Source organism: Euprymna scolopes, chromosome 24 (assembly GCF_053919585.1).
Source record: "Euprymna scolopes isolate OS-2025 chromosome 24, ASM5391958v1, whole genome shotgun sequence".
In the NCBI taxonomy this organism is placed as follows: Eukaryota; Metazoa; Mollusca; class Cephalopoda; order Sepiida; family Sepiolidae; genus Euprymna; species Euprymna scolopes.
Window position 1 is genome coordinate 84,125,149 of NC_136505.1, and position 24,680 is coordinate 84,149,828.

General features: G+C 29.8%; 1 protein-coding gene across 4 annotated transcripts in view; it reads right to left on the minus strand.

The window, feature by feature from the left end:
* LOC145246815 (uncharacterized) overlaps positions 1-24,680 on the minus strand; it is a 394,355-nt gene that overhangs the window by 359,149 nt on the left and 10,526 nt on the right. The window contains exon 1 of one of the 4 annotated variants that reach the window (XM_080108637.1): positions 1,029-1,161. The exons of the other annotated variants lie outside the window; for them this stretch is intronic. The gene's annotated coding sequence lies outside the window, so the exon portion shown is untranslated. Of the gene's footprint in view, positions 1-1,028; positions 1,162-24,680 lie in introns of those variants that run through there. 4 annotated transcript variants of the gene reach the window in all.

Genomic DNA, 24,680 nt, shown 5'->3' on the forward strand with positions numbered 1-24,680 from the left:
CCATGTTTTCAACAAGGATGAAAAATAAGAAATGCAAGAGACGGATTAAACCATAACGTCTAAGGTATTTTCGGTAATGCTTTTCCTCCTGTCAACAAACCAACTACCAAAAATAAATAAATGAATAACTTCCTCGATACCAGAAGATTAAAGTTTGGACGCTTTGAGAATCCAACGCACTAAGATAAGTGCAATCTGGCTTACAATATGCCTGAGCAGCCCTGTAAGGTAGTAGCGCCTCATACGATAAGCTATATACTACAGAGTGCACTTCCTAGCACCGAACACAACCATATTTCACCTGACAGCAACAAAACCACTACCGGATATATATATATATATATATATATATATATATATATATATATATATATATATATATATATATATATATATATATATTACTTTTTCATGTACATGTGCACATGATAAAAATAATTTCCTTAGATATATTTTTGGAGTATTTAATTCGACAGTGCTCAAGTAGAGATTAGTAGTAGTATAAAAGTATATTTACCATAAGTATATATATATCTACACACACACACACATATATATATATATATATATATATATATATATAGAGAGAGAGAGAGAGAGAGAGAGAGAGAGAGAGAGCCAGCATTTTTTCTTTTCAGCATATTTCATAAAATAATTTTTTATATAATGAATTATATACATGTATATATAATGTTATGGACTATTATGTGAATGTTTAGTTCCGAGAAATATACATCACGTAAATAAACAGGTTTAAATAAGCTACAGGGACGAAGATATGGCATTAAAATATCAACCACTTTGACATTCGACTTTTCACGTGGGAACGACCATATGCAAAGTGTGCGCCTCGGCACACGCAATGAACGGTCAAAACAGAAGTGCGCGTCATTGTTGTTGTTGGTTTTCCCGCTTTTAGTCCTCAAAACGCAACACGAGAAACGCACAGAAACCTGTGGTATTTTGCATGGACTGTTTCGCCGAGTTCGGTACACAATAAAAGAATAAAATAATATCTTGATTCTTACCAAATATATCTGTTGAGACTGCTACTACCAGAACATGGTCTGCGTTTCGTCTCCCTTTAAGCCACTATTTTGAGAGTAGCAGTGGTAGTAAGAGTGAGAGCATCTCGTCGAAGATGAAGATGATAGTTGTTGCATCTTTTCATTTAGTGATATACGTTTTGTTTGGTTTTAGTTTTAGAAGATTTGTTATCCTCGCTACCCTCCCCACCACACCAGGAAAAAATTGGTAAAGAAAAGAAAAAAACAAAAAAACCAATAAACAAAACAGCAAAAACATTTTTATGATTTAATGCGAAACAAATAGTTATAAGAACCCGGTGTCGCTCGGGGATATTTTTACTTTCATTTCTGTTTAACGTTTATACATTTTTTTTTTGTGGTACTTGTGAAGTTTACAGACCCTGCTATATTTTAGGTAAACTTTTCAAATTAATATTTTACGGTACCTTTTGTTTATTAAATTGTTAGGTGAAAGTGCAGATTACTTAATAAAAACCTTTCTAATTCCGATACTAAGAACGGTTTTCTAAATAAGGTTATTATTTCAGCATGGATCGTAAACTGCACAAGCCTCTATTTTAAAAGTTATTAATTAGCAAATCCCTATCTTTTTTAAAAAAGGATTTTGAAAGCTAATTTTACTGTTGTTGGGTTTGGCGGTTCCGGGTTTGGGTTTTGTCGAGCTACTGTATCATTTTCATTGGGATTTTTGGCAAACATATGAACACATACACACACACACAGTATATATATATATATATATATATATATATATATATATATATATATATATATATATATATATATATATACGTACTCCATTCAGCTATGCATTAATAGGGACATTTATTTTTGTTGTGCAACATCGGCGACGTCATCATTTTATGTGTAATATAAATTGTTTGTAAATTTGACGGATGATTAAAAGAATAATGAAAGTAACGCCATTTCGCTATTTTTTATTGTCGAGATTTTTATATTTACATAAATATTATATTTATTAAAATTATTAAATTGATATTTACATAAATATTATATTTATTAAAATAATAATTATGTATTTATTAAAAATAATAATTGTAATTTATGTATTTATTTGTGTTCTGGGCTAATATTTCTTTTTTATACAATAAATATGTGAATTAAAACAGCTAACATATTAATAAGTTTTACGCTATAGCTATCATATAAATAACTTATCCGTTATGGGTTTCCATATTTAGAGGTTAAAAAGCCATTAAAAACTAGTGTTAAATAAATGGTACTTTTACAGTCATACATTTTTTAATTGGTGTTGATTTCGATATTTTACAGATGGTAATAGTCATTTTTGTATCATCAAAACGTAATAATATTGAATTCATTTTCATTATCTACTTATGAGATCAAGTTAAGTATGAACAGGACACATTGTTTATACATAAACAATATCAATTTTTTAACACTTCAGCATATTACATGTTAGAATTTCGCCCAATTTTTGTTCTGATTTCGTAAAATAAAATATAAAGGGGTTAACACGTACCCCCCCCCCAATAGTTTCTCTCATATATTTTACGAACATTGCAATTTAAATATAAATATATAATACAATATGATTTACGGTATAATCGCGTTGACACACCGGTTGTCAGATCACCGAAGTTAAGCAACGTTGAGCCTGATTCGTACCAGATGAGTGACCATTTGGGAATTTTAAGCGCTGTATGTGCTCTCCGCTTATCTCGGCATTTGTTTCCAGTCGTCCTGTACATATACTTCACTTGCAACTGGTATTTAACAATGTCGACTCAGGGATAGGTATGGTTGGAGATTGCGCACCTCCTGTTACAAAAATTTTATGCGCAGGCATCCCTTCGTGGGTATCCATAGTCTGCCAAAGGCTGAAGGAGCCTGTTTTCACACACACACACACACACACACACACACACACACACACACACACACACACACACACACACATATATATATTAACTGAACAGCATAGAGAATTTCATGAAAATCTGGTAATTAATTGATTTTTGCTAGATTTATTAAACACGGGTATGTCTCGCATTTTTATTATTTTCATGCGTTAAAAATAAAAATGTAAAAATTATGATTAATTCATTTTAGTCTTCTTCTTTTAAATGATACAAACGTCATGAAGTTCATATTTGCTTATATTTAAGCTACATCGTGTTAGATATAGAGGGGGTTTAATCTGTGGCGCGCTTTGGTGGTACCTATGGATTAAATAGTAAGGTAAATCAGACTCTCAGGTCTTTGTTGGGCAACTATTCCAGGTGTTGGAAATAACACGTTTTTCCTTGTGTTGCCATTAGTCTCAAACAAGACCAGTTCAGGAGAAGTGCGTTTGGGGTTTGCGCAATCCTTACTTTTCGGGGTGGGGGTGTCAATGTTGTTTTTTTATTTATATAATTATTCGATTTAAATTACTTCCAAAATTTCCAATCTTTTAATATGTGAGGATTTGCTAAGGATTTTAAAGCCAGACTTTCTATTCGAATGCTTCGAAAACTCTTTAAAAGAAATGAAATGCATTCTGGCGGATTTGATTAAAAATAAGGTTTTACAAACGTTTCTTTTAATATTTTACGCGATTGCATTTTGAATTAAAAATAATCGATCTCTAGTAAATAAATGAAGAAGCAATTTGTAAATCGCGACGAGAAACACACACACACACAGATAGATACACGAGGAATGGTTGCATAATTTGATATCGAGATAAAGAAAAACGGAATGGGAAAATGGGAAAACTAAAACTGATAAATAAAAAAATAAATAAAATAAAAATGTGAGTAATTAAACCACTTAGCGACCATGCGAAAGACGGCTTATTAGTTATTTCCATGGAAGATACTGGATTGAGCTCCAGCTTCTGGTTCATTCTTGTAAGACATCTACAGCAAGAATTCGTTTTACTACCACAACAACAACAGCAAACATTTCCACGAACTTCTTTGCAACGATTACCCTGCAGATTACATCACGGTCGTCTTTAAATTTAATGTCACACTTCATCCATTTCAAAAATCATTTTCAATCCTCTCATAATATTCTTCATCTTTCAACTGACTATGATTTCATCTCATTAAACCCTGAGTGGCTTTTGAACTTGATAAATCGTACCTCATTAATATGAAGTAAATATTCTTAGTCTAACTAAAGTTGATTTCTCCTTGGAAATCATTCCGACAACCTAGAAACTGGCCTAAACTACCATAGAACATTCTTTGTCGAAAATACATAATGTTTGGCTTATTTAGACGAAACGCAACCTCACAGGTTTTTGGGGGATGGAATTATTGCTGATCGTGTAAGACGCATCTACTGAGCAATGCCGACCGGTCCGTTCACTGCTACTTTGCATCCAATCAGAGTGTATATTTATCTACCTATTACCACGAGAAGACATCGGGATTGAACAGCTATCTAGAAGATCACTCTTACTTGCAAATATGCCTGGGTAGTTCCGTCGACATTTCCGGTATGTAATAAACTTACACCATCCGAAAGACAGTAGGCAATGACCTGGAAGTGTGAACCTTCTAGAACTGCACAGGAACAAAGTCAGCCATACCCAGTCAATAGGGAAAAGCCATTTCAATAAATAATTTATGGAGTAGACTCTCTTGGCATTGATGACGAGGGTGAATCTTCCTTCAGAAAGTTGGCTTTCCCAATATTCATACTGCAGAGGGAGACAAGTAAATAAACATTGGATTCGATATTGAATAACATAAAAGGGTTGATATGCCGTAAAACAAAACAAGACCTCACCAACAACGTCACTAAGTTAAATAATTTCTTTATTTTCTTTGTACATATACAAACAGTCGTAACTGGATGGATATATTATGATCTGATTATCTGCGAAATAAAAATAAAATAATTCAACTATACTATTCCAATAATAGCCTATAATAATTGACCCGTGCACTTCATTTCCCACGAGGACAAAATTAGACACAAAGTTGGTTTTTAATGTGTGAAAATCCAACTCCCCAAAAAGGGGCACCCTGAATTAGAAAAAATTATTGATTCAATCCAAAATAAATTCTGCTTTATTCTACTTCGTTCCTGGCACCAGGGAATGCAATTTAGAACAAAGACGCCAAGATCACCAAGATTAAACACAACCGAGAAATCCAATCAATCTCTATTCATATTTTTAACAATATTATTGTAAATACAATAACAACGTGGGGTCGTTGTTCGCATAGAGCTTGCATGAACAAATTTTATTCAATTTATTTAATTAATAATATTTTAAAATTGATTTAATTTGTTTAAAAATTGTAAAAAAAAATTTTAAAAGAAGAAAAATAATAAACGCTCGGTGTTGGGCTGGGAATTTTAATAAATGTCCGAACAATGATTGGTTCTGATAATGCTAAATAATATCAAAAGTTTATTTATACTAACAACAGAAAACGTAAAAATAATTGAACATTAATTGTTAGCAATAATAGCATTCGCTGCGAAAGATGCTGTCACGTTACTCCAAATCACTTACAGGACGCTATTGTCAAAAACTTCCTTGGGATTATTCTGGCACCAATGGTATGCCTTAATCCATCATACCTTTTATTGTCAGAGGATGGCCGATTTAAATTAGGCACCGCCAAAACTGGGGGGGGCAGGTAAGTACTTTTTGACGGACCGTCTTTTTAAAAATCTACCAAAAATCAGGTAATTAATCCAATCAATACGAAATTTTCAGCGATTATTATGAGAAGAATGAACTTTATGACAATGTACTTATTTTTCGTAAACAATATTTATATATATATATTTTTTTTTTTTGCTTACAAAACCCCCCTTGTTTTGAGGGGGTTCCAAATATGCTTAAAATAATCATCTGAAACTGAACAAAACATATTGTGTTGTTGTAAGGGACAGACTTATAGATTAAAAAAAATTGTTTGCATACCTTATTTTGACGTCTGAATATCAGAACTTCGATTGTGTTTAATTATCCCGCTTTTGAGTTTTGAAGTGTGAAATTCAGTGAATATGTTAAGTAAAATAATTAATTTAAGTTAAGCAAAAAAAAAAAAAAATTGTTAATATTTATACGAAAAAAGCCATTTTAAAATTTTTGATAAATAAATTAACAATTTCTTTTTAGGGAGCCGAATAATGCATGACCATTATTAAACAGGGCATGCTTTAAAGAATCGATACAAAAAAAGTCGATAAATATTGTGCCCTTTGTGTTAAAAATATCATTATTTTTTCGATCAAGTTTGGAAACGTTTGCCGCCTTTCGACTACGGTGGACCAAACACGCTAAAATAATTTTTTTATTCTGTTTTAAATTGCCCCCTCCCCATTTTGGAGAGCCTGCCCCCCCCACACACATACACATTAAAAACCAAACTCATACAAATGGTCACCCATCTGGTACTGGCCAGCCTCAGCGTTAATAATACATTGAAATTTTCGTCACTGAAAAATAAGGTTTTTTTTGGTCTGTTTGGTCTTCCGTAGTTTGCTTTTTATCAAGTAAAAATGTAAACAGTAATCAAATCGACTCGAAGTAACTGGTTGCGTATATAATTAAGTGGAATTATTTGAAATCCAGGTACTTATATTATAATATTTTTGCATATTCTCATAGAAAATCACCCTAAATCTTAGTTAGACAAGAAATAAACAAATTAATTCTTTCAAAAACCCTTTTTTAAAAAAAAACTATTTATATACGTTTTTTGTGCAAAACAAAAAACGCCAATTGTTAACTTTTGGGGAATTTTTAACTTTAAAATTTAATTAAAAATAGTAGAAAAAGTTTTACATTATTCTGCTTTCTATATAATAAACTTCATGGTTTTATCTTTCTGGAAAAAAAAGGTACTCAGAAATAATGGATTTTAATAAATGTAATTTCGTTTTAAAAAACAACAACTTGATTTTTCGGCCATTTTTGGCGGTGCCTAATTTAAATACTAAGGAGTTCGTCATCTTAGGCATAACCTTCGAAGGGAAGAGAAGTTAGTTTATTGTCGATCGTCTGACGTACTCTTTCGGGGAATACCGACAAGATTGTTCTCAGCTATATTTGTACTCGAATTGTGTGCTTCTCGGAAAAGCTAGTTTACTCCACATTTTCCTGCAGTAGGGAGCAATTAAATTTGAGTCGTATTTACTTTCCTCCTCTCGAGGGCAACATTAAAAATAAGGTTGCTTTCCAACTCCCCAAAACTTAATCTATGGGGAAAGAACTGCATCAATCAAGAACTTGAGCTTTCCTTCTCAAACGGAGAACATAGAAGAAATTATATTTTGATTCCAGTTTGAAGGCCAGAGACCTTAAGCAGAAGTAAAAATGAAGTCCTAAATAATTTGCGTGTCTTTATTAAATTAAATTAATTTTAAATAAAAATAATAATAAAAAGAGAAAAATGTAGATAATTTGAAAAATCGTACACTTTTTAATTGTTTTTTAATTTGTATTTCCTGCTTTTAGTGCATAAAAACGAACTTCTGTTTCCTAATGAAAAACTCATTTTCGCGCCCCCATTTCATTTTACGTAATAGAAACATTAGTAAAAATAAAATGACGTATTTAATTAAGAAACTTTAGCAAATGGTGAGTTCGAAGGGGAAAACAATGGCACACGAATTGTGTGTAAGCGATAAAAATTGTTTTATAATGTTGTTTCTATGTCCAATAATATTAAATGAAAAACTATTTCGAAATACAATCTATTTAGTATGATGCATATAATGTGAAGTAAAAAAAAAAAACACGTTGAAAATATGTAAGTGTGCAAAAATAACAGATAGTTGAACAAATCAGTTTTACAACATAGTTTAACAAATCAGAGTTTTACAAAATAGTTGAACAAATCAGAGTTTTACAAAATAGTTGAACAAATCAGTTTTACAACATAGTTGAACAAATCAGAGTTTTACAAAATAGTTGAACAAATCAGAGTTTTACAAAATAGTTGAACAAATCAGAGTTTTACAAAATAGTTGAACAAATCAGAGTTTTACAAAATAGTTGAACAAATCAGTTTTACAACATAGTTGAACAAATCAGAGTTTTACAAATAGTTGAACAAATCAGAGTTTTACAGGACCTTAAAAGTTGTCATGCCGCCATGTATTTTTTGATATTGTTTAAAACAAAACAAAAAAAAAGTTACGGGGGAGATACACTGAAAGAAAAGGGAGATGAGAGCATTAAAAAATTCAAAGGCAAAAGAAGTAGGACGGGAGTTGGGTGGAAAGATATTTCATAAAAGATTAGAATGTACAGGTTTTTCACTGAAAAAGTAACCTTTTTTCACGTTAGCTTTATCTTTACATATATATATATATGTATATATATATATATATATATATTTTTCTTTCTACCCAACTCCGTCGTATTTCTTTTGCGTTTGAAGTTTTTAATGCTCCCCACTCCTCCCCCTTCCATTGTATCCCCCTTAACTTTTCCAATTTCTGATCTAAAATGCATTTAAAATCGGTATTATCTATTTTGCTCATACTTTTGTATAACACTGATCTTTCTATATATCCATGCATAAATAGACATGTATATATATATATATATATATGTGTGTGTGTGTGTGTGTGTGTGTGTGTGTGATCCGAGAGGGTCATTAAGATTCGGACACGAATATGATTGATCAAAAAGATATTTTATTTACAACAGAACAGGATCCATAAAGGACAAAGCTGGCGGTACTTAGCGTCAATATGGCGTACTACGAGTTACGTCAAACTCGCACCACGAGAGTAGAACCCCTTGATATATTTATTCCGTTTGAAGAGTTCATATATTGTGAATGGGTGAGACACCGCAGCACCACCCTCCCAAGCTATTTGTGGACTGGTAAAAGTTATTACTATCTTTTTTATTTCGGATCGATGCTAGTGTATCAGTGGATTTTCTCTTTCTGCTTGTCGCTGTTCTAGTATAGGTTGAGGTGGATCCAGATCAAACGTTTAAAAACATCGTGTCGATCGGCTTTTCTCCACGGATACTTTGTCGCTTGTGTCATCCATGTGAATGTTTTAACTGTTTTGCTGACATGTATGAGTATGTCTTGCAACTTGTATGATATACAACATATCACCAATTCTTTACAGTTTGATTTAAGGTTTGCGTTTCTTTGATAATATCATCCATTAGTTCCTGGATTATATCCCAATTTCGCTGTGCAAGTTCAATTAGTTTTATATTTCTAAGTTTAAATGAAGCAACTGAAATATTAGAAGTTAGAATATTTATTTCGAAATTCTTTTTCTTTTGGCACTTTCCTGTTCACAACGCTTTTATTGTCTGCTCACATTTTAATTGTTCTCGTCATAGCTGCATTATTCCTCGACATTGTCTCGACTTATATGCGTTATTTTTTCAACGTCATCCTTGATGTGCTGTATGCACTTCGTGTGATCAGTGTTTGGTTGGTTTTCATACACAGCTTCATTTCGAAGAGATTACGAATGGTACGTTTTCGTTTCCTGGAATTTCTTCAATTTATACATGTTCTTGATCAAAAATTGCTGAGGTTAAAACTGTTCTTCCAGTTCATTCAAAATAAATTCTCAATTTTTTTTTAATACGAAAATTTAAAATTTTTATAGTCCCGTTAAAATTTAATAATGAAAATAATTCGTGAATAAAATTATTTTTATTACCAGTCACGGTGCGAGATGAATTTTGTGTTTTCTAGAAAGTCGTTAAGTTTCTTCCATGCAAATTTATAATTGAAAGATCGAATTCAGTATACAACTGTATTTTCAGTGTTTTATTGAATATTTTTACTATTACGTACTCGCATAAAATTTCGTCTGACATTTCGTTGGATTTTACATTTACTTCCACAATCCAAACCTTTATGAGCACGTACACCGCAATTTTAACAAATTTTGTTAGAAAAAGGGAAACATTTTCGCAATGTAACTTTTCATATCCGTTACATGACCTCGAGGATAATTTCTTATGTTTTCGCACGTTTTGAAAATGTGGGGAGCCATTTTCTTTTCTCACTTTTTTTCGGGGAATAATTTTTAAAATTTATTCTGGAAATGCAGTTGAACATATTTTTTTCTCTTTTTCAGCGAAGTAATGTTTGAATTTATACTTCTTTTCTGACATATGCTATGCCTGATTTGTCTATGTTTTTAGAATCGCTTCTAACGCTTACAACCATTTGGCAATCCTCCAAAATTCTCTTTAGAGTAGGATCGGATTCGCTTTCAAATTTTGATAGTTCTCTTAGTTTAATTTCGTTATGACTTGCCGACACTAGTCCTTGAGCAGAAATGAGGCATTTAAAATAATCTGCACCACTTCTGTTCATCTAAAGTTCTTACAATGCTTGTTTACGACCGATGTAAACGCTAGATAATATTCGTTTTCCCGCTTAGCCAAATTAAAACATTTCCACTTTTTGTAGAACAATAACATATTGAGGTTAAAATGTTTTGATAGTAACTTTACGACTTTCTGGAACTCCAGATTCGTGTTAATTCTTTTTAAGTAGGATATAATCTATGAATATGCTGTGTTCAGTAGTTCCTAACTTTTTGCAATCGTAGTCAATAGACGTTGAAAATGTTTGTACCCATCTAAAGAAAGCGTCGAATGTTATGTCTTCATCGGCAATTTAGGTAAGAATCTCCATGGTGTTTTATATCGTGCTTTGCAAAAATGCTGTTAACTGTCAGTGGTTGGTTCATTAGTCAGGCTTTTGGGAAGTAATTTTTTAATATTTTGTAGTTGTACTTTGTACAATTTTCTGCTGATGTAGGATCTGTCGTCTTTGTAGTTCTTGTTGTTGTAGGTTCTGTTGTTCCACCTGAACTTTAATGATCTAACGATAATGGCTTTGAATTCATCCATCTTGTAAAGTTTCTCTAGAACAAAATTTATTTACTCGATTTTTTTCTAATAGCCGTTTTAATATTATTAATTACAGTTTATCTCTGTATGTTAAGCAACGTTTAGGTTTTTTCTCTTAGGGCAGAAAAAACTATTTGACTAAAGAAAATATTATTTACAGATATATCAGCTTAGTTTTAAATGGGTTTTTCGAGTCAAGTTTTGGCAACCTTTTTTTACTCTCCGACAAAAGCGATTTCCTTCTTTTTATATCATATGTTGAAGGATTTATGTGAGGCATTTTCGTAGTATAAGTTAGAAGACTACGTTGTTCGTTAAGAATGGGGCTTCGTTGTTAGATAGTTTCAGTGTATAATTACTGTTTATAATTTTTGAATTTTTGCTCGAAGAACAAATTTTGTTGTTGATCATTTAATGAATTGAAGTTCTTCGTTGCCAGATTGTTGTGCTGCAGGAATTTCTTTTATGAATTGGAGTTCTTCGTTGCCAAGTTTTTGTGGCTTAAGAAGAGTCATTAAGAAAGACTCAGACAGAGATATGGTTTCGTAAAAAGGTATTAGTATTTATAACAATACAGAATACATAGAGAACGAGCATTGTAGTACTTAATGCCATTACTACAAGATAACTCACGCACACAGTATTTACACCCCTCCCACCGCAAGAGGATGTGACACAAGGTCTGAAAGGGAGATGAATGAACTAGGGCCCCTAAAGGAGGAGCATCCCGACTCTTCAAAAATAAGTTTGAGTAGCCCCGTTCACATTTCCAGGTGACAAGTTATAAACTTGCTCTACTCGAAAGCCGGGAGACAAGTCCTGAGTTGGCTACACAGAACACTTGCCTCAGTCTGACAGCAAAAAGGCAACCGAAATGGCTCAGTTTCTGCCAGACTGATGGTCGAAATCGGAACATCGACTGGCATGCTACGACACACACACACACACACACACACACACACACACACACACACACACACACGTAAGTGTATATACATTTTCGTTTATTTACTAATTTTATTCGAATTTCTAAAGTATCTATTTACATCTTTAATCGCATTATTTACCGAAATCTTTTCGCACATTTTCTTTTTCTTTTAATGATGTTTTTTAAAGAACAGCCAAATCGTTTTTATTATGTTTTAAAGCAACATTAACACAGAATTTTACTATTAATATGCGATAATTATCCTGCTGTTTCTGCTGACACTCCTTCGAGTAAATTATGACGACAGACAACCACTGCTTCTAAACACCACCAAAGATTTGACAAAAATAAATACTCAACTTATAAACCCCTCCTAAATAAAATTAAAAAATAATACGAAGTAATCGATTTTAATTTAGACTGACTGGCACAATGTGTTTTTTTCTCATTAAAACTCATTGTAAATAATAAACAGTTTTCTTTCTGTCTGTTTTTTTAGACCAATGGGAAATATGGAATATTTTTTTAGAATATTGAATACAATCTAGTGTTTATTTTGATTAGTTTCAAAATTTATTTGCCAAAAATAAACTCTCAATATTTCCATATCTAAAAAATGATTTTTTTACATAAAACTTCACATAATAAAATCGATATTAATTTAGACGACAGCCATGTTGAATCTACAAAGAGTTTTTTTGTTGAAATCTACAAAGAGTTGTTTTGTTGAAATCTACAAAGAGTTTTTTTGTTGAAATTTACAAAGAGTTTTTTTGTTGAAATCTACAACGAATAAAAAAAATCTACAACGAATAAAAAAAATCAAGTTTATTCATTTTATTTTTCCAACTTAGGAGAAAATTAAAAAAAAATATACGAGTCAAACGTAAAAATATAAATGACTTCCAGCGCACTAGATGAGGTGCACCCTGACCTACAAAAATATATGGGAATTTCCAGGTAGGGGCGTCTCAGACAATAATGAATAAACTAATCCTATTTCTGAAAGAAGGTTAATCTTAGGAGAGTAGACCTCCTCATCTCATTTTGGTTTTAGAGAATTTTGACTAATAAAACAAATAAACAAAAACATTATCAAAATCATTTACGATTTAAAAAAATGCAAACAAATATTTTCGTGTATTATTTCGAATGTTCGGACTATTATTCTCATCTTAGTTGTTTTACTTACAACGTTTTGGCCGATGTAATGTCCGACCGCCTTAAGGTACATTCGTACTTGATTTTATTGGTGATTAGTGAAAAATAAATAAATATACAAATACACTTTCTCACCTATTTTTGAAAAATAAAATAAGAACTTGTTTATTTTTCTTAAACAAACTAGCATGATTTCTTTCTTTTTTTTGTTAAAAATCTATTTTAATGGAAAAAAAACATCATGCCGTCTAAATTAAAATCGAATTTATTATGAAATAACCTTTGTTTTGTTATTATGTTAAACACATATTTTTCCGGGCTTAAAAAAATCGAGTTTATTATTTAGCAAATATCTTTTCATGTTTTGCCCAAAATAAACATTTATTTTCAATATTCACTCTTACACTCGAAAAAGTGAGTTAACATTTCCTTTAAGTGTGAAAAATAAAAAAAGTAGAAAAGAACTTGTGTAATTTAAAAAAAATTAACAAAAAAAAAACTTAAATTAATATCGATTGCTTCGTATTCATTATTTTCTTCAGGCTTAGCTCCAAATTTTTATTGATATCTTACTTGTGCCAAATCTTTTGGGACTTTTAGAATCAGCAGTTGTTTGTCGCCACAGTTGGCTCGAATGATGTGCCTAGAGAAGCAGCATGTGCATTTGTCGTATATAGTTGTGAATTTGTCGTATATAGTTGTGAATTTGTCATATATAGTTGTGAATTTGTCGTATATAGTTGTGCATTTGTCGTATATAGTTGTGCATTTGTCGTATATAGTTGTGAATTTGTCGTATATAGTTGTGAATTTGTCGTATATAGTTGTGAATTTGTCGTATATAATTGTGCATTTGTCGTATATAATTGTGCATTTGTCGTATATAGTTGGGAATTTGTCGTATATAGTTGTGAATTTGTCGAATATAATTGTGCATTTGTCGTATATAGTTGTGCATTTGTCGTATATAATTGTGCATTTGTCGTATATAGTTGTGAATTTGTCGTATATAATTGTGAATTTGTCGTATATAATTGTGCATTTGTCGTATATAGTTGTGAATTTGTCGTATATAATTGTGCATTTGTCGTATATAATTGTGCATTTGTCGTATATAGTTGTGCATTTGTCGTATATAGTTGTGCATTTGTCGTATATAGTTGTGCATTTGTCGTATATAATTGTGCATTTGTCGTATATAGTTGTGAATTTTTCGTATATAGTTGTGCATTTGTCGTATATAGTTGTGCATTTGTCGTATATAGTTGTGCATTTGTCGTATATAGTTGTGCATTTGTCGTATATAGTTGTACATTTGTCGTATATAGTTGTGAATTTGTCGTATATAGTTGTACATTTGTCGTATAAAGTTGTGAATTTGTCGTATATAGTTGTACATTTGTCGTATATAGTTGTGCATTTGTCGTATATAGTTGTGAATTTGTCGTATATAATTGTGCATTTGTCGTATATAGCTGTACATTTGTCGTATAAAGTTGTGAATTTGTCGTATATAGTTGTGAATTTGTCGTATATAATTGTGCATTTGTCGTATATAGTTGTACATTTGTCGTATATAATTGTGCATTTGTCGTATACAGTTGTGAATTTGTCGTATATAATTGTGCATTTGTCGTATATAGTTGTGTATTTGTCGTATATAATTTTGCATTTGTCGTATATAGTTGTGCATTTGTCGTATATAGTTGTGCATTTGTCGTATATAATTGTGCATTTGTCGTATATAGTTGTGAATTTGTCGTATATAATTGTGCATTTGTCGTATATATTTGTGCATTTGTCGTATATAATTGTGCATTTGTCGTATATAGTTGTGTATTTGTCGTATATAATTGTGCATTTGTCGTATATAGTTGTGCATTTGTCGTATATGGTTGTGCATTTGTCGTATATAGTTGTGTATTTGTCGTATATAGTTGTGCATTTGTCGTATATAGTTGTACATTTGTCGTATATAATTGTGCATTTGTCGTATATAGTTGTGAATTTGTCGTATATAATTGTGCATTTGTCGTATATAGTTGTGAATTTGTCGTATATAATTGTGCATTTGTCGTATATAGTTGTGTATTTGTCGTATATAATTGTGCATTTGTCGTATATAGTCGTGCATTTGTCGTATATAGTTGTGCATTTGTCGTATATAGTTGTAAATTTGTCGTATATAATTGTGAATTTGTCGTATATAATTGTGCATTTGTCGTATATAGTTGTGCATTTGTCGTATATAGTTGTGCATTTGTCGTATATAATTGTGCATTTGTCGTATATAGTTGTGTATTTGTCGTATATAATTGTGCATTTGTCGTATATAGTTGTGAATTTGTCGTATATAATTGTGCATTTGTCGTATATAATTGTGCATTTGTCGTATATAATTGTGCATTTGTCGTATATAGTTGTACATTTGTCGTATATAATTGTGCATTTGTCGTATATAGTTGTGCATTTGTCGTATATAATTGTGCATTTGTCGTATATAGTTGTGAATTTGTCGTATATAGTTGTGCATTTGTCGTATATAGTTGTGAATTTGTCGTATATAGCTGTGCATTTGTCGTATATAGTTGTGCATTTGTCGTATATAGTTGTGAATTTGTCGTATATAATTGTGAATTTGTCGTATATAGTTGTGAATTTGTCGTATATAGTTGTGCATTTGTCGTATATAGTTGTGCATTTGTCGTATATAGTTGTGAATTTGTCGTATATAGTTGTACATTTGTCGTATATAGTTGTGAATTTGTCGTGTATAGTTGTACATTTGTCGTATAAAGTTGTGAATTTGTCGTATATAGTTGTACATTTGTCGTATATAATTGTGCATTTGTCGTATATAATTGTGAATTTGTCGTATATAATTGTGCATTTGTCGTATATAGTTGTGAATTTGTCGTATATAGGTGTGCATTTGTCGTATATAATTGTACATTTGTCGTATATAGTTGTGAATTTGTCGTATATAGTTGTACATTTGTCGTATATAGTTGTGAATTTGTCGTATATAGTTGTACATTTGTCGTATATAGTTGTGAATGTGTCGTATATAATTGTGAATTTGTCGTATATAATTGTGCATTTGTCGTATATAGTTGTGAATTTGTCGTATATAGGTGTGCATTTGTCGTATATAATTGTACATTTGTCGTATATAGTTGTGCATTTGTCGTATATAGTTGTGCATTTGTCGTATATAGTTGTGCATTTGTCGTATATAGTTGTGAATTTGTCGTATATAGTTGTGAATTTGTCGTATATAGTTGTGCATTTGTCGTATATTGTTGTGCATTTGTCGTATATAGTTGTACATTTTTCGTATATAGTTGTGAATTTGTCGTATATAATTGTGCATTTGTCGTATATAATTGTGCATTTGTCGTATATAGCTGTACATTTGTCGTATATAGTTGTGAATTTGTCGTATATAGTTGTGCATTTGTCGTATATAGTTGTGCATTTGTCGTATATAGTTGTGAATTTGTCGTATATAGTTGTGAATTTGTCGTATATAGTTGTGCATTTGTCGTATATAGTTGTGAATTTGTCGTATATAGTTGTGCATTTGTCGTATATAGTTGTGAATTTGTCGTATATAGTTGTGAATTTGTCGTATATAATTGTGCATTTGTCGTATATAGTTGTGCATTTGTCGTATATAGGTTTGAATTTGTCGTATATAGTTGTGCATTTGTCGTATATAGTTGTGCATTTGTCGTATATAGTTGTGAATTTGTCGTATATAGTTGTACATTTGTCGTATATAGTTGTGAATTTGTCGTATATAGTTGTGAATTTGTCGTATATAGTTTTACATTTGTCGTATATAGTTGTGAAATTGTCGTATATAGTTGTACATTTGTCGTATATAGTTGTGAATTTGTCGTATATAGTTGTGCATTTGTCGTATATAGTTGTGAATTTGTCGTATATAGTTGTGCATTTGTCGTATATAATTGTGCATTTGTCGTATATAGTTGTGCATTTGTCGTATATAGTTGTGAATTTGTCGTATATAGTTGTGCATTTGTCGTATATAGTTGTGCATTTGTCGTATATAGTTGTGAATTTGTCGTATATAATTGTGAATTTGTAGTATATAATTGTGCATTTGTCGTATATAGTTGTGAATTTTTCGTATATAGTTGTGAATTTGTCGTATATAGTTGTGCATTTGTCGTATATAGTTGTGCATTTGTCGTATATAGTTGTACATTTGTCGTATATAGTTGTGCATTTGTCGTATATAGTTGTACATTTGTCGTATATAGTTGTACATTTGTCGTATATAGTTGTACATTTGTCGTATATAGTTGTGCATTTGTCGTATATAGTTGTACATTTGTCGTATATAGTTGTACATGTGTCGTATATAGTTGTACATTTGTCGTATATAGTTGTGCATTTGTCGTATATAGTTGTACATTTTTCGTATATAGTTGTGAATTTGTCGTATATAGTTTTGCATTTGTCGTATATAGTTGTACATTTGTCGTATATAGTTGTACATTTGTCGTATATAGTTGTGCATTTGTCGTATATAGTTGTACATTTGTCGTATATAGTTGTGCATTTGTCGTATATAGTTGTGCATTTGTCGTATATAGTTGAGGATCTGTCGTATATAATTGTGCATTTGTCGTATATAATTGTGCATTTGTCGTATATAGTTGTGCATTTGTCGTATATAGTTGTGCATTTGTCGTGCCTAAAATCGGCATGTATAAATCGCATTTAAATAAAATATTACTTCTTCGATCACGATTAACATATCAAGGAAAAAATGTTCTCAAGCGATTTTAAAATGTACAAGTGTCACTTGAATGACTAAGCGATACTGGAACTATGAACTTCCACCATAAAAATAACAAAAATAGATTTTATTAAATTATTAAAATAGATTTTCTTGAATGTAGTATGCAAATGAAGTTACTAATTGAATGCACATTTCTAATGAATAAAGAGTATATGTAGAAAGCATGCTAGAATAAAAGTGTATATAAGACCGTTTTACGTATGAAATAAATCTGTGAAAAAGTGTACCTTTTGTATATGTTAAATCACAAACAGACAGGAATACGACTTTATTATAATACATATATATATACATATATATATATATATATATATATATATATATATATATATATATATATATATATATATATATATGAATTATGCAAAGACGGCTTAGGGCTGGCATGTATCATTGATCAGTGAAAATAAAATCTTTAGACTAAGGTAACATTTATTTTTTTCTGAATGCAGATACCCCATTTTAGGGAACTAGATGTTCCCACATTAAAATAAACGATCTTATGTCTAACTCTGCCTCATGCGGAAGTCAATAAATAGAAATATAATTTTCAAAAAGGACAAAACACAAGGAACGTAAAAAGACTCCCGGACAACGCCAGATACGTACAACTATTGGTTACACAACGAAAATTTGTAATGTTTTGTTTTGCTTTTTTGTCTTTTTTTGTTTGTTTGTTTAGCTTTAATGTCATTTACAACTTTTTGTATTGAACTCTAAACTTCGCCTCGGCAGTCGCTGAAACTTTATTTCCTAATAATAATTGATTGACGTCAAACACAGTCGATAAAAAAGAACATGAATGATAAAAATTGGTTTATAATTAACACAACAAAAAACGTGTCATCTTTTTCACGTCTTATCATCGGCTTTGTGTGTTTTTTAAATTCGTAATTGTTGTTGCTCCCGTAATTTAATCGCCGACTACCTCTAGCTAAAGGTACAGCTCATGTAGTAAAATCAAAATTGAGCTCTCCGGCAATTTATAATGTTTGCATTGAGATTTCGCTTTCATTCAACAAATGTCAGATGGTAGCTTTATACGTTAACAGTTGTCGGCTCGACGGTCGAGTTTCGAACTTGGCTTGAGGCATCTATTAGTCTAATACCACTGAAGATTTGTAATACAATGAAACAGTCACCCACAAAGTGTCTGTTTCCCTATATACATACACATATACATACTAGCTAAATGTCTGGCGTTTCACAATTATAAAATACGCTTAAATATGTTATTTTAATTTATTATTATCGAGTAAATTTCCTATAAATGATTATATATTATATTGTACCCAATATACAATCGTGATTTCAAAAGTAAAAAAAAAGGAAAAGATTGGGCATTATCAATTAGAATGGAAGCCAAACCATTTACCGCTGAACTTTAGTCATTACTGCTTCAGCTATCGCCAGGTGGATAATAAATAGTAAAATAGTGAAATAAACCAACTATAACGTATAAATATGCATTAGCGCACGCGTACAGAAAAAAACAACTTTTAATCGATTTACGCCTGCCCAACTTCCATTTATTTTAAAATTTTGACTCTAACCGGTTAAAATCCAAGAAACGAACGGTAAAAAAAAAAAAAAAAAAATGCAAACATTTGACCCGATTCGAGCCGCTCAAAGACATCTTGAAGGAGATGTGCTTTGAAAAAGATGGAGTCTGACAGACTGACACATAGACACAGTGAGTTTTATAACAGATTAATATTTACTTACTAGCGGGGGTACCCGGCGTTGCCCGAGTGTTTTTTCCGGGAAGGGGGGGAGTTTTAAAAAATGTTATGGTAGGTAAGTAGGAAGGATCAAACCCGGAGTCATGAGTAAAAGTAGGAAAATAAAGTGTGAAAAAAAAAAACCATCTGCAACGTTAACAGTTCGGCCACCAAGAAAAGTCCATTTCAGTTGTTTAGGAAAAAAAAAAAAAAAACGACTACGGTAGGTCGGCGCGAACGTGAAAATATAATGTGAATTGTCCAGCACGTTAACCACTACGCCACAGAGCACTGCAGCTTAGTTTAGTGATTTTAAATAACTTCACATGAAAGAACTACGAAGCCAAACCGGTGTTCTCTTCTCAACTGTTCCTTGTGAACGATCCCCAAACGGTGTTAAGTGGTGGCAGGGGGAGAGGAGGAATTTATTAGAGAGAAACTATTTTACCACTTCCATTGATCTTAACCGATTTTGGCCGTGACTTCTCAGCAGAAAAAGTATAGAAATCTAAGATTATCGAGGAATTTGAGAAATAATAAGCCTACACACACCTCAGATATTGTTCTGCCGTTTGTGCATATTATATTTGCATGAAATATCTTGATTTGTAATCCTATTAATGTCAAAATCAGACGGGAAAAAATGAGTTCATTTTATTTATATAGAAGATAGATAGATAGAAGAAGATAGAAGATAGATAGAATAGAAGAATAGATATAGAAGAAGATAGATAGATAGATAGATAGATAGAGAAGAAAAGAAGAAGAGAAGAGAAGAGAAGAGATAAAGGCATGTAGAGGTGTCACTACAGTGGTACAAAAATGCTACCATATGTAGTTATTAAAGACATCAGGCAAAAAATATCTGTCTTTTATTAAATCGATTTACGCCGGCCAACTTCAATTGTATTTTCTTTAAGCATTCATATAAAAAAATTTTTCAATAGGAACACCTAAAAAAAAGGCAGACTAGTATTAATTGAGCACGAGTATATCTATATATATATATAAGTGAACGTGTGTGTGTGTGTGTGTGTCGGTGTGTCTGTGTACATTTCCTTACGCAATAATTCTGTCAATTTTCAGTCTACAGACTCTAAATTTGATATACAGATTACTGAGATTAAGGAAAATCTTTGCAATCCGTTTTCAGCCAGAAATTTGACTGTTAAGGGGTCAAAGTTCAACGATTTGACCTTTGAGAACTCTACCAAACTCCTCCGACAATTTTGTGTATAAACACTTGAAATTTTTTATATAGGTTCCTTGGACATGGATCTAGCTTAACTTGATTTGAGCCTAAAACAATAAATGTTAAGGGGGTCATAATAGGGGTCAAAGTTTTTCAAAAATGTGACCTCTGCGGTCTCTACCAAATTACTCAGACAATTTCTGGTCTAAACATTTGAAATTTTACATAAAGGGTATTCAGAGATAGGGCAAGCTTTTTAATCAGTTCGGTTCGAAAATTTGAGCTACCAATATATAAATGTATGCATATACGTTTGCATGTCTGCCTAAAACTTTCGATAGAGGCGGCAAATTTTCACAAGATCAGAATCGTTGTGAAGCTCGCCCGTTCAAACGACAAATACCGAAAAATTGGCTAAAAACATTAATTTCTTCACCCTGAACTGGGCACTTTTCAACAGGGAGGTGGTCGCTTTTTTCGTCAATATTTTCGAAAGTCATCCCCTCTTTTCGATTGTCTAGCCTTAATTTACACTTACGTCACTTCCGGTTTGGCGGTGGTCGTAACAGTAAATACATCATGTTTTTCCCCATTATTTTTCTCCTTTTTTTTTTTTTTTGCTCAACACACACCCCCAAACACCCGAGCAAAGCCGGGCTGAAATGCTAGTATATATATATATATATATATATATATATATATATATATATATATATATATATATATATATATATATATATATATATATATATATATATATTTCATTAAATAAAATAGACGTTTTTTGTCTATTTGTCTATTTTCGATCCTTTCCAACTTTCGAATAGCATACTTCTCTCCTAGCGGGAACTGACTGATGTAATCACCATATTTATAATAAGTTCTAGTAAACGGGCTTGGAAAGTACTCGGACTTATGATAAATATGGTGATTACATCAGCCATTTTCCGCCAGAGGTAAAGACTGTTATTCCAAAGTTGGAGAGGATCGAAAATATAATTAATAGACAAAAAAGTGTATTTTATTTAATGCTAGTATATATATATATATATATATATATATATATATATATTTGTGTGTGTGTGTCGTATGTGTGTGTGTGTGAGAGAGAGAGTGTGTATCATATATATATATATATATATATGTATATAATATATATGTATACAATATAAGTATATAAGTATTACATAACACATAATAATGTGTATAATATACATATTATATATTAGTATATATATATATATTAGTATATATATATTAGCATATATATTAGCATATATACATATATATATTAGTATATATATATATTAGTATATATATATTAGTATATATATATTAGTATATATATATTAGTATATATATATATATTAGTATATATGTATATATTAGTATATATGTATATATTAGTATATATATATATATATTAGTATAACGAACATCTCTGTAAAAGTCTGAGGAAGCTACAGACGGCAAAAAAACGGCAGCTGAAACAATAATGTAACTTAACAGAAAGATACGGTAATAAAAAATAAAACGTATATTAGTATATATATATATATATATATATATTAGTATATATATTAATATATATATGTATTAGTATATACATATATAAGTATATATATGTTACTATATATATATTAGTATATATATATATTATTATATATATACTAGTATATATATACTAGTATATATATACTAGTATATATATACTAGTATATATATATTAGTATATATATATATATTAGTATATATATATTAGTATATATATATTAGTATATATATATTAGTATATGTATTATATATATATTAGTACATATATATTAGTTTATATATTAGTATATATATTAGTATATATACATATTAGTATACATATATTAGTATACATATATTAGTATATATATATTAGTATATATATATTAGTATACATATATATTAGTATATATATATATATTAGTATATATATATTAGTATATATATATTAGTATATATATATATTAGTATATATATATATATTAGTATATATATATTAGTATATATATATATTAGTATATATATATATTAGTATATATATATTAGTATATATATATATTAGTATATATATTAGAATATATATATATATATATTAGTATATATATATTAGTATATATATATTTGTATATATATATATTAGTATATATTTATTAGTATATATATATATTTGTATATATATATATATTTGTATATATATATATTTGTATATATATATATTTGTATATATATATATATTAGTATATATATATATTAGTATATATATATTAGTATATATATATATTAGTATGTATATATTAGCATATATATATATATATTAGTATATATATATTAGTATATATATATTAGTATATATATATATATTAGTATATATATTAGTATATATATATTAGTATATATATTAGTATATATATATATTAGTATATATATATTAGTATATATATTAGTATATATATATTAGTATATATATATATTAGTATATATATATATTAGTATATATATATATTAGTATATATATATAAGTATATATATATTAGTATATATATATAAGTATATATATATATTAGTATATATATATATTAGTATATATATATATATTAGTATATGTATATATATTAGTATATATATATATTAGTATATATATATTAGTATATATATATTAGTATATATATATTAGTATATATATATTAGTATATATATATATTAGTATATATATAAGTATATATATATATTAGTATATATATTAGTATATATATATATTAGTATATGTATATATATTAGTATATATATATATTAGTATATATATATTAGTATATGTATATATATTAGTATATATATATATTAGTATATATATATTAGTATATATATATTAGTATATATATATATATATATATATTAGTGTATATATATATATGTACAATGTTTGTAGAGATTCGTTTTCTAGACGGAAATCCAATGAAATTCGTGTGATTATTAAAGAATACTCAATGAAGAACAGAGCTAGTATAAAATCTGTTCATTATACATATATTATTGGTTACAAACGTGCATACATATTTCAGTGAAATCCAAATACATCAAACAAAAAAGATGCGATTTTGAAAGGAAAGTCAAGATTAAATTTGTTTTTCATAAAATACATTCGGGTATGGTTTACGCTCTGATTAAGAGTGAGGTGTATACTTTGTAAATGTGAGCACAAAGGTTTAGGAGGAAGGTGTGGTAGGGGAACAGAAGATGGGGTGGGGTAGGGGTTGAAGAAAGAGGGAGAAGTCCGATTTAGTGTGGTCACGCTGTCGGAGTGGAGAGATATTGCTATCATTTTAACTTTGCATTGTTTATTGGTCCCAGTTTTCATTTGATCTGAAGTAATATTACCTCCCTTGTCTTTATGCTTGCTTTTTTTTTCATTTCTGGTGGCGACTTAATTATGCATCTATTTTATTGATATGCTCTATTTATTTATTTTTCTATCTATTTTATTTCTCGTTTTTTGTCCGTTCATTTATTTCCCATTTTCAAATTATTTATTTATTTGTTTATTCATAGAAATATATATTTATATCGTCGAATGAATTACGAACAAATAACGGGTATATATATATATATATATATATATATATATATATATATATATATATATATCTCCTGACAGAACCTTACATAGATGAAACGCAGAAAATTGCCATGTATATTTTTTTAAGCTTAATACCTAGATTTACTTAAGTATTGAGCACTATTGAAGTAAATACTGGAAATAGACACAGAAAATCGATATTTGAAATAATATATATATATATATATATATGCGCATATATACACAAGGATATATGAAGGTACGCATGTATACATAAGTATATCCATATATGCATACAAATATATACATATATGTAAAAGAATATTTAAAAAAAA